Source organism: Taudactylus pleione, unplaced genomic scaffold, assembly GCF_031769625.1.
Source record: "Taudactylus pleione unplaced genomic scaffold, aTauple2 ptg000671l, whole genome shotgun sequence".
Lineage (NCBI taxonomy): Eukaryota > Metazoa > Chordata > Amphibia > Anura > Myobatrachidae > Taudactylus > Taudactylus pleione.
The window spans coordinates 6,738,931-6,754,113 of NW_028285073.1; positions in this window are offsets into that span (position 1 = coordinate 6,738,931).

Here is a 15,183-nt window from a genome sequence, read left to right on the forward strand (position 1 = left end):
TTAACAATTACCGATTGGCTTGTGGGTATAATACCGGCACTGAAATCTCTGACAGGTAGGGATCCCGGCACCAGTATCCCAACCGCTGGCATCCCGAACGTAAGTATCGGGTTTTGGGGGGAGGTTAGGTTTAGGCACTGGGAAGGTGATGTTCGGTTAGGATGTGGGGGGGGGGGGGGGACTAGGATTAGGGCACTGGAAAGGGGATGTTCGGTTTAGAGTGGGGGGTTAGGCTTGGGCACTAGGGCGAAGGTTAGGGTTAGTCACTGGGGAGGGTAGGGGTTAAGAAAACACGTCTTCCCTATCGGTGTAGGGATTCTGGCTGTTGGGATGCCGTTGTCTGTTTTCTGACCAGCAGCATCCTGACAGCCAGGGTCTCATACCCAACCCGGTAACAAAGCTCTCTGCTTTCTGGGCAATATCCGGGTCCTAAACAGTCACTTTAATTATACTTAATAGTGTGTTTTTTCTGCTTCTATTACTGTGACTTTTTCCAACTGGCCTTTTTTTTTTTTTTTTATTCCATTATGTCTGGCTGTTATTGATTATGGTTTTATTATAATTGTTTGTATTTTAACATGCATAATCCTGCTTTTTTCCTATTTTAATTACTTTTTCTGCATTTTTTTTTTTTTTTTTTTTTTTTACCAAGCTGTATGGTTAATTTATATTGGGGTTTTATATTGGATATAGCTCTGTCTACCTCTAACACTGGTCTGCGTCATTTTTGAGGTTCCTTTTTTTTATTTGCTGGTGCCTAAAATGGAGATGATACAGGTGCAAAACACGCACAAATGTCTTTGAAAAGGTTCTTTCTTCCGGAATATCTGTATTTGTGTACCATTTCATATATATACACTGTACATTTGATGCGAATCTGCTTTGAAACAATAAACATTATAATTTTCAAACTATTAAATAATTTACTAGCTGGAGTACACAGCATTGCCCGAGATTTTAAGAATGTTTGTTTATACATCATTCTCCAACCAATCTCTCCTTAGGCAGGCCTCACGAAAAGTGTAACAAACTTCCCCATCAACAGTCCTAAGGTCTTCAAAGGAAGTAGGACCTGTAACGGTGTAAAGCAAACTTCGGAGATAGAAGCATTCAAAATTTGTCGGATGTACAGTGTAAACACGGCCAAGAGCTTCTGGTGCTCTGATACCAGGATGACCTTGTACAGCGCCTCCCTGTTTTCTGCGCATAAAAACTTTTCGAGAAGCATTCCATGTGTAATATTTTGGCAGCTCACAGTACAGCAGGGTCCTTGCAAAGTCATCATTTTGACACAGTTCGAAGAAAGAAGTCAATGTTGTTGCGTAATTTGGTATAGTCAGAGAGCTGAGAATGCTGGCAAAGCCTGCTAAATAAAGCTCTCTTCGATAATAAACATTAAGATCATGACAACAAAAAAATCCCTGCAGTGAGGCTCCACAATGAGCATCCAGCAAAAATTGTGTTTTTTCATTAATTAAAAATTAACAGTAATTTCGATTGAAAAAATTTTTTAGTTACCTCTGCCGTGTTTTAATACGCTCGTATGTAAATTTTCACGATCTTCGCTTGTAAACTGTGGATTTGTATAGAAAGACAGAAGGACAAATTTTCTCTTTTATATAGTATAGTAGAGAAGATAGAAAAGAAAAAATATTAGATAAGCTAAATACTTTTCTAATTCCGTACCTGACCTGTAGAGGGCGAATGCTATGCAAAAATTGTGGTTTTTAATTAGTAATTAATTTCAATTTAAAAATTTTGTAGTTGCCTCTGCTGTGTTTTAATACGCTCGTATGTAAAATTTCACGATCTTCGCTTGTAAACTGTGGATTTGTATAGAAAGACAGAAGGACAAATTCTCAATTTTATATAGTAGATTTACACAATATGAATTTTTTTAAACTTGATTGAGTATAAAAACCTGACCTAATTAAACTAAATGAGTTATATTTTTGAATTCACAACCCACTAAATATAAAAGATCACCTATGAAAACATTGACCTCAGGGGAAAAAAAAAATTAAAACCTGTTCTCTTTCTTTACCCTATATTTGGAGGCTGATCCCCTCCATTATATAGCTGCTGTTGCATCTCCTGACAGCGACAATCGGTCATACACTTATTGGACATAAAGAGCCCACTCTACTTAAACAGTGGCAACTTCTTGGGCAAGACAGCAGCATGGACATCTATCCGTTATTTCAAACAGTCCATGGCCGGTCTGATCCTAATTATTTTGGTAAGTGATTACAAATTTTGCCACCAAAAGGGAGATCCAATATGGGGGACACTAGAGTTCACAGTAATATTACACACTGATCACTATACACAGAACATACTTATATTACGCACCTGATATATACAGGTCACTCTGGGGACACCTGCTGTAAAATATAGAATCATTTTAGCCTGCCATGAGTTAACTACATAAGAAAACAAAAGGGACAGGCATCCCTAATAAAGACAGGCGCCTAAACCATTGAGAGGTCAAAGCAAATACAGATGAGGAGACATATGGTACACACACAGAATTGGTGATAAACACCCAAAGGTGAATAAAGAAAGAGAGAGACCAGAAAAATTGAGACGGATGAGAGGAGGTTCACAAGTGGGGAGACTGAAAGGTACACATACAAACTGGAGACTGAGAGAAACGGCCATAGACGCAAGCAGAGGGTGACACTGACATAGAGGAGAACATGGGACCAGTGGTGGGCAGAGGTGGCCTGACTGCTTGGAGTGTAGGGGGGCATTGCCATTTATTACCAGTTATTTATATAGCGCACACACATTCCGCAGCGCTTTACAGAGAATATTTGGCCACTCCAGTCCCTGCCCCAAGCAGAGCTTACAATCTATATTCCCTACCACATGCTCACATACATTTGGAAGCTGTCTCAGCACTCACCACCTCAGTCGCATCATATAATTATCTCCCTTTGTATCTTATAGACCCTGAGATATGCTATATGATGATATAAAGATGGTGAATTCTCAAGACAATTTCTATTCTCTTACCTCCTATTGTGTCCCCTCTATCTCCTTATATGAAATGTAACCCATCACCATATTCTGTTATCTCTCACCCCACCTCCATATTGCAACATCAGCTCTCTCTTACCACTTTTAGTTGCTACCAGCTCTATAAACTCCTCATTGGTAGCTGCTTAGTGTTCAGACACACAGGCAAATATTCCCATTCCCCCTGTAGGGGTGATCTGCATTCAGGCAATCTCCTCACTTCAATTGAAGTATTGTCCTCCGCCAACATGCTGCCAGCTGGACCAATATCAGCCACCCCGGTGTCCCATATCTAGTGGTTTACCTGGTAACTAGTATTCTGGATTCATGATTCACCTTTGATTACAGTTCTGTCACAATACAGGTATTCTGTGCCCAGCTGACTATTCCAGCTGCCGGCAGGGGGAGCTCACAAATGTAGTTTTCCTAAATGTTCCAACACATGCACATCTTTTTTTTTTTTTTCCTTTTAACTATACCATTTGTACTCTGAATGACCACAAGGTGTCATACAAGGCAAGTCTAATATTATATAGCTGTTATAGACACAATCTTGTTAATCGTTAGCATGAAAAAAAAAATACAAAGATTTTACCCTTACCTGTTTTTTTCTGGGCCCGGTCTTTTACCTTCTGTCTTTTTTTGTGTCTGTTGTATTGATTTTTTTTTTTTTTTTTGTTACACTATTTTTTCCAAAAAGTGTCTGTGTGCCTCCCAAATGCATTAAAGCATCCCCTTTGTATTAATGTTTATGTTAGAGCTTTGTAGTAGCTTTTAAAACCTAAAACTGGTTCACAAATTCTGCCATTACAGTCCAGCTTTTAAGGCTATCCGTGCTTTATACACAGTTGAGTCGAGTCACATTATTATGACCACCAGCTTATAGCCAGAGTAACTGCCGTGTGCAGCATGGACAGCAGCTAGATGGGCTGGGAGTGACTCAATAAGGTGCTGGTGGGTTGGCACAGGTATCTGGAGCCATGCTGACTGCAGTGCACCCCACAGCTGCTGGAGGGTGCGTGGTGGAGTATCCATAGAATGAACACAACGATCGAGGTGGCCCCACAGATGCTCAATTGGGTTTAAGATCGGGAAATTACGGTGCCAGGGAAGAACTTGGAAGTCTTGGTCATGCTAATCCAAACAATGTTGGACATTTCTAGCTATGTGACATGTTGCATTGTCTTGCTGGAAGATCCCACCTGCCTCAGGGAAGACAATCAGCATGTATGGGTGTATGTGCTCTGCAAGGATGGATTCATAACCAAATCTGTGGAGGGTGCCTTCCACATGGATGAGGGTGCCCAGAGAATGCCATGAAAACATTCCCCTGACCATAACGCTGCCACCATCAGCTTGTGTTCATCCAGCAATGGTTGCAGGGTGTTTGTACTCTGATAGTTCTCACCTGACACACCAAATTTCATCCGTTCGATGAAGCAGAAAAACGTCACTCATCAGAGAGGGCAACCCTTCGCCAATCAGCGGAGGTCCAATACTGATAAAGGCATGAAAATTGAAGCCGATGCACCTTCGGAAGCATAGGTACAGTGACCATCTGTTTGCTTTGGATCCCCATACGCAGCAGGGTTTGCTGAACTGTCATTTTAGACACACGTCTGTTGGCCCCTAGGTTCATTTTGACTGTGAGCTGCTCCACTGTTACGCGTCGGCCGGCCCTCATGCATCTTCGTAGCCGACGTTCACCTCTTACATCAATGTCATGTGGTGCTCCGCAGTTTCCACGCTGGTTATTCACAATGGTGCCATTTGTCCAGTCATGATACACCTTCACCACAGCAGCACGCAAACAGTTCATAAACTAATGCCACCCTTGGCTCGAAAGCCGATAATCATTCCTTTTTGCAACTCTGATAAATCGCCTGTTTTACCCATGACAGCAACAAGTGATGTGTGCAGACGGCCTATCACACACCTTATATACCCACCAAGCCAGCGCACGGCACATGACGTACTTTATGGGCTACACGCTGCCGATGTCAAATGTGAGAGGTGGTCATAATAATGTGACTCGACTGTGTATGTGTTCGGTATTATCTGATGGAGCTGGTAGCCATGGCTGAGATATTAATGTATTATTGGCACACTGTACGTGCAAGACCTGGTGGGAAGCACCATGTGATCAAACCATCCTGTTCTATCAATGTATTATTACCAAAACCATTGCTGTGTGATTTAGCCACATATACAAAGGTAAAATGTCCTGTGTGCAATGGGCTATGTTTCTTCAGGTCCTTTCATAAAAAAATAGGATGGATCCCTTTATCCCCAAGCCCTGAAGATGAAATGATCCATTCTGTGCAAGGACAGGGAGGTCCCTTACTGCTGAGAAATGCTAAAACAGTTCCCAAAAACTAGATAATCTGACATTTTCGTGGTTTCTAGACTTAGACAGCCACACTTCCTACCATCCATTTGGTAGTGAAGACTAATAAGATTATATGGGCCAATTTTAATAGGGTTTGAGTTTTAGTTAAAATCCAACTCGCACCACCTCACATTTTTTGATGGTGCGAGTTGGTACCGGGACTCGTATATGTAATAGCCTGCAAACTTTTGAGCTTGAGGCTACTACACTATGAGAATGTGTGCGAGTATTTCCTATGTAAATTCGCACCTTTAATGCGACTAGCTCCCGGCCAAAGCATTAACCCTGACCGCAAGTCAGCCCAAACAGGGGATCCCTGGGGAGGTGGGGACCCCCCCAATAAAGGGTTACCCCTCTCCAGGGCACACCCGGCCTGGGCTGATAGTCTGGTCTAACCCTGGCCCCCCTGGCCGGTGGGTGCCAGGTTGATAGTGTAAATGTGTGGTGTAAAAGATAGAAGTGTAAATATTGTCTTTTGCAATAGAACTACAGGTCCCAAGCAAGCCTCCCCCGCATGCTGGTACTTGGAGAGCCACAAGTACCAGCATGTGGGGCATTACAGGCCCTCGGGTACCTGTAGTTCTACTGCAAAATAAATATTTAAACAAGACACACACACAGTGTTATTTAAACATACATGCACACGAACTTTCGCACTCACATAATCCCCTAGTATCCCTGTAACCAAACACGTCCACTTCTCTAAGTAGCATCCAAGGATACCTGAAAAAAAGAAATCCACACTCCCCTCATCCTATGTGTTGATCATGTCCTCTTCGTTCCATGTAGGCATCCAGGGGGTTAAAGAAAACAAACCGAGAAATCCCGATACCAGGCCAGACAGGAGGAAGGTATGTTTACACATAGCCTTCCTCCACCAGAATGACTGGGACCCACATGTGCCCAGTCATTGCAGGAACCACCAGCCAATCAGCTGGACGCCTCTGTAAGAGCTGCCCCCTGATTGGCTGTGTGCGGTTAGCCAGTCTCCTCCATAGACTTCAACGGTGTGAAATCTTCCCTGAAGTCTATGGTAGGAACTGCTACATTGTAGCCAATGGTATAAGGTTACTTGAGGTGAACCTTGCGGTTACCATCAAAGGATACAATGTAGCGGTTCCCACCATAGACTTCAATGGAGATTTCACACCATTGAAGTCTATGGAGGAGACTGCCAGCCTATCAGCTGGCATCTCCTCCAGAGGGGAGGGGTTTAACGTAATTTATTTCTATTTATTTTTTTAAGTATATTTTATATGTACACACAGAAACATGCATGTATCTCATGGATATGTGCATGTTTCTGTGTTACTCTGACCTGCTCAGGATAGACTCGCTACCCTAAAGCTGGTCCTATTGTTTTAGCGATTTCTCAGGCAGTAATATGTGCGAGTGAAGCACTCGCACTCTATTACATTGCCCAAGTTCTATCTAGAGAATGGGAAAACCTCTGGATGCGAGATGCTTTTTAGCGACAAATAGTAAATCCTGAAAAAAAGCAAGGTTTACTATAGTCGCACCCTATTACATTTGCGAGTGAGTAAAAAATGCGTGATTTGAGGGAAAGTCCAATGTGACCTCCCTAAACTTGGGGATAGACAATGCGGGTGTAGTACAAACTGTCGACAATCAAAATGTCGACATGGGTGTTATGTCAAAATGTGAAATGTCGAAATTATGACTGTTGACATGGTGGTTTCCATCATTTGTAAGCCCTAACCGCATGCCTAACCCAAACCTAATACTAATCGCAACCTAAGCCTAACATTAGCTGTAGATATTACAGTACGCCTGTCAACAAGTCGACACTATGACAATGTTCATAGTGACAATACGTAAGAATAGTAACTTGCACATAGACTTTCATGCTCACACACTATAGAATTACAAAGCACCAGACTTCTCTTCCTATTTGTACATGTATAATTGTATAAGAAAACGAAAAAAAGGAACTGACGAAGCCTGTAGGTGAAACGCGCGTCTTCTGCCTGTCGGGAGCCTCCTTTGTGCACGTGGAGACTCCTGCATACTGGACACTGCTGCTGCCGCACTGAGTATCAGGTATCTTCTCTGTCATTCCTAGGAACATCCGGACTACACCGCCTCATGCAATGTTCCCACTGCACTGTTATGCGACATCAGTGGGGTGAGGTGTGCAACTTGTAGTTCCAGGTTATGTTTTCCTATCTTTATATCTTCTTTCACTGGCACTTTCTTTATGGGAGTTCATAGACCCATTAGCACATATTGAGAGATCTCCTGCTTCTTTAGGTGCAGGGGATTCTCTGTCTCCCTGCCATAATCACTGACCTGTCAGTCAATTTCTATAGGCATTTCCACTCCCTTATTGTCCCACCATTTAGCCTCCTGTACTTACCAATGCGGCAGGCTTTAGGTGGAGCCACATAGGAGATCAGTGGATGCCGACTCTTTTCACTATTCTCATACCCTCATGGTACATGTGGTGGGTACGCTCATATCCTATTCAATACGAACTGTAAATGGGATATAGAAGCAACTTATCCCCTTACCTTAAGTGAGTGGTATCTGTCACCTGATTTATATATCTTTTTTACTCAGTGCCATGATGTAACTATTATAATTCTGTTGGATAACAGTGTTATATCATTTTCAATACATTATATTTACTATACATTTTGGATTTTCTTTGATATGATACGATTAGTACACTGTTATAATAATTATGTGCATGTCATTATGGCAGACTGATGTTCCAGTATTTACTTCAGATATTTATCTGTTGAAATTTATCTGTTTATGTCTTTTTGAGATTTTTTCACCTGCAAATCTCGAGTATTATATTGTATGATTACCATATGGTATTTATGACTATACGCTTGAAAAATGATTCAGTAATTTTTTCACCGATATATTGGCTCACTGTTGCATCAAGCCACGACATCGATGATTTGACTGACTATTGAATTTTGATATGGTGAACCAATGCTGTAGTAATTTCTCAGCACTAAGATTGGTACTTACAACAATAGCACCTATCTAACTTATTTGGTGCTTCAACAGTGCATGATTACCAAACACCATCATATGTTTGGATCAAATGAGTTAATAATTATTTCACCGATGTATTGATTCATTATTACATTAACTCATGATATCGATTAATTGATTTATCATTGTTTGTTGATACTGTGAACCTATGCGATAGCAACTTTTTCCAGCATGGTTTCATTGTTTGTTGTTCATGTTGTTCTATGTGTTTAGTCCCTATTATTTTACCGATGTACTGATTCATTATTGCATCAACTCATGATATCATTGATTTATTATTGCTTGTTGATACTGTGAACCAATGCGGTAGCAATTTTTTCCAGCATGGTTTCACTGTTTGTTGTTCATGTTGTTCTATGTGGTTAGTCCTATTTAGATGATTACTTGCTTCTCGTGTATCTATTAAAAGTTACGTTTTACTGATATAGGGCCTGATTCAGACCCACTCGCGAGCGGCTGTCCGCTCGCAAGTGGGTCGATGGTCTGCACTGAGCATGCGCACGACGGAGGGAGCTCCGTCGTGCGCATGCGCCAGACACAACGAGCGAAGGACTTTCCTTCGCTCGTTGTGTCCGATCAAAGGGGGCGTGCTGTCAATGTTGATTGACAGCACGCCCCCTTTTGTGGGCGTGCCTCCCTGACGGGGGCGTTCCCACGGGAACCCCTTCCCGTCAGAACCCGGCCCACTGACATCACTAGTGATGTCAGTGGGAGTGATTTTGGCTCTGATAGAGCCAAAATCACTCCGGAGCTTGCGGTTGAAAACCTCAACCGCAGGCTCCGGCTCGCAATTTCGATGGTCGCGATGGTCACGACCATCGCGGCCATCAAAATGCACGCTCGTATAGCCTGTGGGTGGTGCCCCACAGCTATACGAGCGTCCAGGAGGACGCTCCATGAAAATGGAGCCCGGCCCTCATGCAGAGCGTGCGCTCTGCTCAGAGCGTACGGCTCTGAATGAGGGCCATAGACAGCTATACTGTGCCCCCAAAAAACAAGAGTACTTTTTTTCGTTTTCTTCTGCTGTTTATTTTGCTCTCATGGGAGCACCTCCTTCTTTGAACATTATTGCGTATGTCCTACCCTTTTACATGACGTTTTCAATATTGTAGGAGTTTAGCCTGTCGCATTAATATTTCCACCTTAGTTGGTACCAGTGCTTGGGGTTTCCCTTTCCCTCTCCCTTATATGTATAATTGTATATCAGATCTTGTAATCAAACACAAATAGAGACATTTCCTTACGTAACCATTTCATAATAGGAAACAAGCCGGCAGCATTTTCCAGTTATAATATGAAAATGGGAAATGAAGATGTTTGGCTCCCAGGGATGTTTTTCATATTTCGCAGACATATTCCCAGTTCTCTGTGTTGTTTACCAGAAACATCTGGAGGCTTTTTTTGGTCAATAATTGTAACTTGAAAAGAAACTGCATAATTTCCAGGGGAATTCTTTTTTTTTTCTTTGTTACTCCTTGAAATCGCAATGTGTATTCTTTGCTCCAAAGTGGGCAGGCCGGTGGACATAATTGCATCAACGTGACCCCACCCCTGCTTCATAGTGCCGCAATTACTGGGTGGGGCCACAATTACGTGATTCAGTGCAAATCGCGCCATTAGCCGCCTGGACTGCCCATTTTACTCGGTAAGTGGGTGGGTGGCTGCCAGCTTCGGGAGACTTGGCAATTCTGCCCTGCACTTGGGAGCGCCGGGACGTTCTCCAAGTATGGTGTGTTGGTGAACACAAATGTACGAGGATAGGGATCACAAAGATGCTAATTACACCACCCTAAATAGCCTCCTGTTGTGCCTAGACCATATAGGTTGTAGAAGCTGTTTTAAATTGTTAAATTCACAGTAGTCCCAGCAATATTATAAGAATGAGCAGCAGATAGAATAGCCATGCACATGGCCAGGGCATTTTACCACATTGCCTGACATGAAGGGCCGCATAGTCTAAAGCAAGCCCTGAAGGTCATGGGATTGTATATAACATGCAAAACAAGAGCTTATAGGCCTGATTCAGAGGTGGATGCAGAAGCGACCGCTTAGCGTATTTTGCCATATTCACGCCTCCGGACATGGGTGTAACTACCATAGGTGGGAGGGGTGCAGCTGCTATGGGGCCTGGAGCTGAGGGGGGCCAATCTTCCTTGCCAAAGTTACATGGGTTATATACATTTTTCACCATTGGGTAGTACATAGGGGCCCTTACAAACATGTGCTATGGGGCCTTCAAATACCTAGTTACTTCCCTGCCTGTGGATTTACACTAATGCCGCTACAAACCCCATCCCTGGTATACATCCATACTTAAGAATGGACTGAGACGCCCACTGTCCTCGTCTATACATACTGCATTACTATGTGAGCGACCGAGCGTCTCTATTATCAACTACTTTCAGCAACACGCCCGTGACACTCCCCTAACACAGCCACAATACGCTACCTCCGCCTGCACCTTTTTTTTTTTGCCAGCCCCCTGTGCCTCCCAGTCACCTTCCAATTATGCCTAACCGTGATTTTTTTAAGTATTTTTCACGCCTGCGCAGTAGCAAAGAAAATTGCTGAACTCTGCATTTTATGTGACTCTAAATTAGGCCGAATTTGTCAAAAACATTTCCAGTCTCCTGCCAAAGACACTTCTTCCTACCGACATTTCCTTCCGGCTCATACAGATGTCATGGATGCATAAAGCTGATACTGTAGTTCAGCGATTAAGAAGTTTTGCTAACAAAATACAGTAAAAGGTACAAATAATTGGGTCCGTGAGGACGATGTTCACAAAAGGAGGTATCTATATCACAAAGTTTTTATATATATATATATATATATATATATATATATATATATATATATATATTAGGGGTGAGCGGGTTCGGATTTCTGAAATCCGAACCCCCCCGATCCGAGTCCGATCCGAATCAGGCTCGACTTTTCCCGCCTGACTCGGATCTGAAATCGAGGCAAAACGTCATCATCCCGCCTTCCGAGTCTCGCGGGTTTTGGATCCTATATAAGGTACCCGCGTCGGCGCCATTTTCTCACTCGGCTGTGGACAGTGAAGAGGGAGGGTGGGAGTTAGGGCTGTGTAGTGTAGTGTAGTGCTGCTGTTGTCCACTACTTCAAAGTCCATAGGGGCTGGCTGTGTTGTGCTGTGCTGCTGTTGTTAATAGGGGCTGTGTCCACTACTTCAAAGTCCATAGGGGCTGGCTGGACTGTGTTGTGCAGTCAGTTCTCCATAGGGGCTGTGTCCACTCCAAAGTCCTGTGCAGTGTCCCAGTCCTAAAGGGGTGCTGTAGTGTTGTCCAGGGGGTGCTCTGTCCATCAGGGGTGCTCCCCCCAAGTGCTAAAAAATTAATATATTTTCTGTGTTTGTGAATTGTGTGCGCAGTAGCCGCACGTGCATCAACAAAGTAGTGCCAAGCGTGCGCCTGTGTCATAAGTAAAGGGCCGGCTGGCTTGACCGTTAAGGGTGCTGTAACCCCCGAAAGTACACTCCAGTCCAAACCAAAAAAAAAATTATTTTCTGTGTTTGTGAATTGTGTGCGCAGTAGCCGCACGTGCATCAACAAAGTAGTGCCAAGCGTGCGCCTGTGTCATAAGTAAAGGGCCGGCTGGCTTGACCGTTAAGGGTGCTGTAACCCCCGAAAGTACACTCCAGTCCAAACCAAAAAAAATAATTATTTTCTGTGTTTGTGAATTGTGTGCGCAGTAGCCGCATGTGCATCAACAAAGTAGTGCCAAGTGTGCGCCTGTGTCATAAGTAAAGGGCCGGCTGGCTTGACCGTTAAAGGGTGCTGTAACCCCCAAAGTACACTCCAGTCCAAACCAAAAAAAAAATTATTTTCTGTGTTTGTGAATTGTGTGCGCAGTAGCCGCACGTGCATCAACAAAGTAGTGCCAAGCGTGCGCCTGTGTCATAAGTAAAGGGCCGGCTGGCTTGACCGTTAAAGGGTTCTGTAACCCCCAAAGTACACTCCAAACCAAAAAAATATATATTTTCTGTGTTTGTGACTTGTGTGCACTGTGGCTGCACGTGCATCAACAAAGGAGCAGCGCCAAGCGTGCGCCTGTGTCCCATAAGTAAAGAGCCGGCTGGCTCATTTCTTAAAGGGTGGTGTAACCCACAAAGTGCACTACTCTCCAGCAAAAATAAAAAAATATTTTCTGTGTTTGTGTGCGCTTTAGCCGCACGTATATATATCAATATAACATAAATGGAGGACCAAACTTTCTCCGATAAAAATAAAATAGGGAAAGATCAAGAACCACTTCCTCCTAGTGCTGTTGCTGCTGCTGGGAGTTGTTCATCATCCCAGAGAGGAAGTAGGAACATCACTACTTTTACTAAACAATTGACCCTCCAACAGTCCCTAGCGATGAGGATGAAGTATGACAGCAGTCATCCTGAAGCAAAACGTATAACTGAGGCCTTGACTGCTATGTTGGTGTTAGACGTGCGTCCGGTATCTGACATTAGTGCAGTGGGATTTAGACAATTGATGGAGGTAGTGTGTCCTCGGTTCCAAATCCCGTCTAGATTCCACCTGCATCCTCAAAGCAGCAGCGACAAGCGTGCATCTGTCTGTTAAAGGGTGGTGACACCCTCAAAGTGTGCTACACAAACAATTAAAATATTGTTCTTTTTTTTTCGGTCTTTGTGAAATGTGTGGGCTGTAGCCGCACCTGCATCCTTAAAGCAGCAGCGACAAGCGTGCGTCTGTCTGTTAAAGGGTGGTGACACCCTCAAAGTGTGCTACACAAACAATAAAAATATTGTTCTTCTTTTTTCTGTCTTTGTGAATTGTGTGGGCTGTAGCCGCACTTGCATCCTCAAAGCAGCAGCGACAAGCGTGCGTCTGTCTGTTAAAGGATTACATCGGTGACAGCATCCAAGTAGGCATGTCAGACAGTCCGTACCTGTACTGGCAGGAAAAAGAAGCAATTTGGAGGTCCCTGTACAAACTGGCTCTATTTTACCTGAGTTGCCCCCCCTCCAGTGTGTACTCCGAAAGAGTGTTTAGTGCAGCCGGGAACCTTGTCAGCGAAAGGCGTAGGAGGTTGCTTCCACAAAATGTGGAGAAGATGATGTTCATAAAATGAATTATCAACTCTTCCAGGGAGACCAGCCTCCAGAACGTACAGAGGGACCTGTGGTTCCAGCAGGGACGAATTAATACTCTGTGAGGATGAGGATGTACACACTGAAGAGGGTGAGGAATCGGTGGATGAGGAGGATGAGGATGACATCTTGCCTCCATAGAGCCAGTTTGTGCAGGGACAGATAAATTGCCAGCTTGTTTTGTGGGGGCCCAAACGAACCAATCATTTCAGCCACAGTTGTGTGGCAGACCCTGGCGCTGAAATGATTGGTTTGTTAAAATGTGCATGTCCTGTTTATACAACATAAGGGTGGGTGGGAGGGCCCAAGGACAATTCCATCTTGCACCTCTTTTTTTTCTTTGCATTATGTACAGTTTGGGGCCTAGTTTTTCAATGCCATCCTGTCTGCCACTGCAGTTTCACGCCTAGATGGGTCACGTGTTTGTGCCGCCCACTCGTGTCGCTTAGCATAGTCATCCAGCTACCTCGGTGCAACCTTTTGGACATAAAAACACTATTGTGAGGTGTGAGGTATTCAGAATAGACTGGAAATGAGTGGAAATTAAGGTTATTGAGGTTAATAATAGCATAGGAGCAGAAAAACCTACAAATTCTGTGATTTTAGCTGTTTTTATGCTTTTTTTCAAAAAAATACAGATCCAAAACACAAAACCCAGAACCCAAAACACGGAAGGGTGGTTTTGGCAAAACCAATCCAGATCCAAAACACGAAGAAAGATCCAGATCCAAAACCAAAACACGAAAAGTGGCCGGTGCACACCCCTAATATATATATATATATATATATATATAGTTAACAGGGGCAATTGCAGGATATTTAGAGGGGGTTTCCATATATTATATATATTGTATATACAGTGGGTCAAATAAATATTGAACACAGCAGCATTTTTCTCAGCAAATATATTTGTAATGGGGTTATTGTAATTACATTTTTCACCAAATGTCAGCAACAACTCATGCAATCCACACATGCAAAGAAATCAAACCATAGATTTTCAGAAATTAAGCTATGTGTAATAATGTGAAATGACATAGGGGAAAAAGTATTTAACACATGAAGAATGGGGGGTGCAAAAAGGCATGGAAAGCCAAAATACCAGCTGAAATCTATCAGTAATTAGAAAGCAATCCAGCCCCTTGTCAGTGCAAATTAATATAAGATAGTTCAGTCCCAACTGATGGCCTATAAAAAGGTGTCTCAGTACCAAGGTATAACACAAGAAACATCTCATGATGGGTAAAAGCAAAGAGCTCTCAAGACCTTCGCAACCTTATTATTGCAAAACATACTGATACCATTGGTTACAGAAGGATTTCTAAACTTCTGAATGTTCCAGTGAGCACTGTTGGGACCATAATCCGTAAGTGGAAAGAACATAATTTCACCATAAACCGGCCATGACCAGGTGATCCTTGCAAGATTTGTGACAGAGGAGTGAAAATAATTATTAGGAGAGTTCTCCAAGAGCCAATGACCACTTGTGGAGAGCTTCAGAAAGACTTGGAATTAGCAGGTACGATTGTTTCAAAGAAAACAATAAGTAATGCACTCAACCACCATGGCCTGTATGCACGCTCACCACGCAAGACTCCATTGCTGAAAAAAAAGCGTT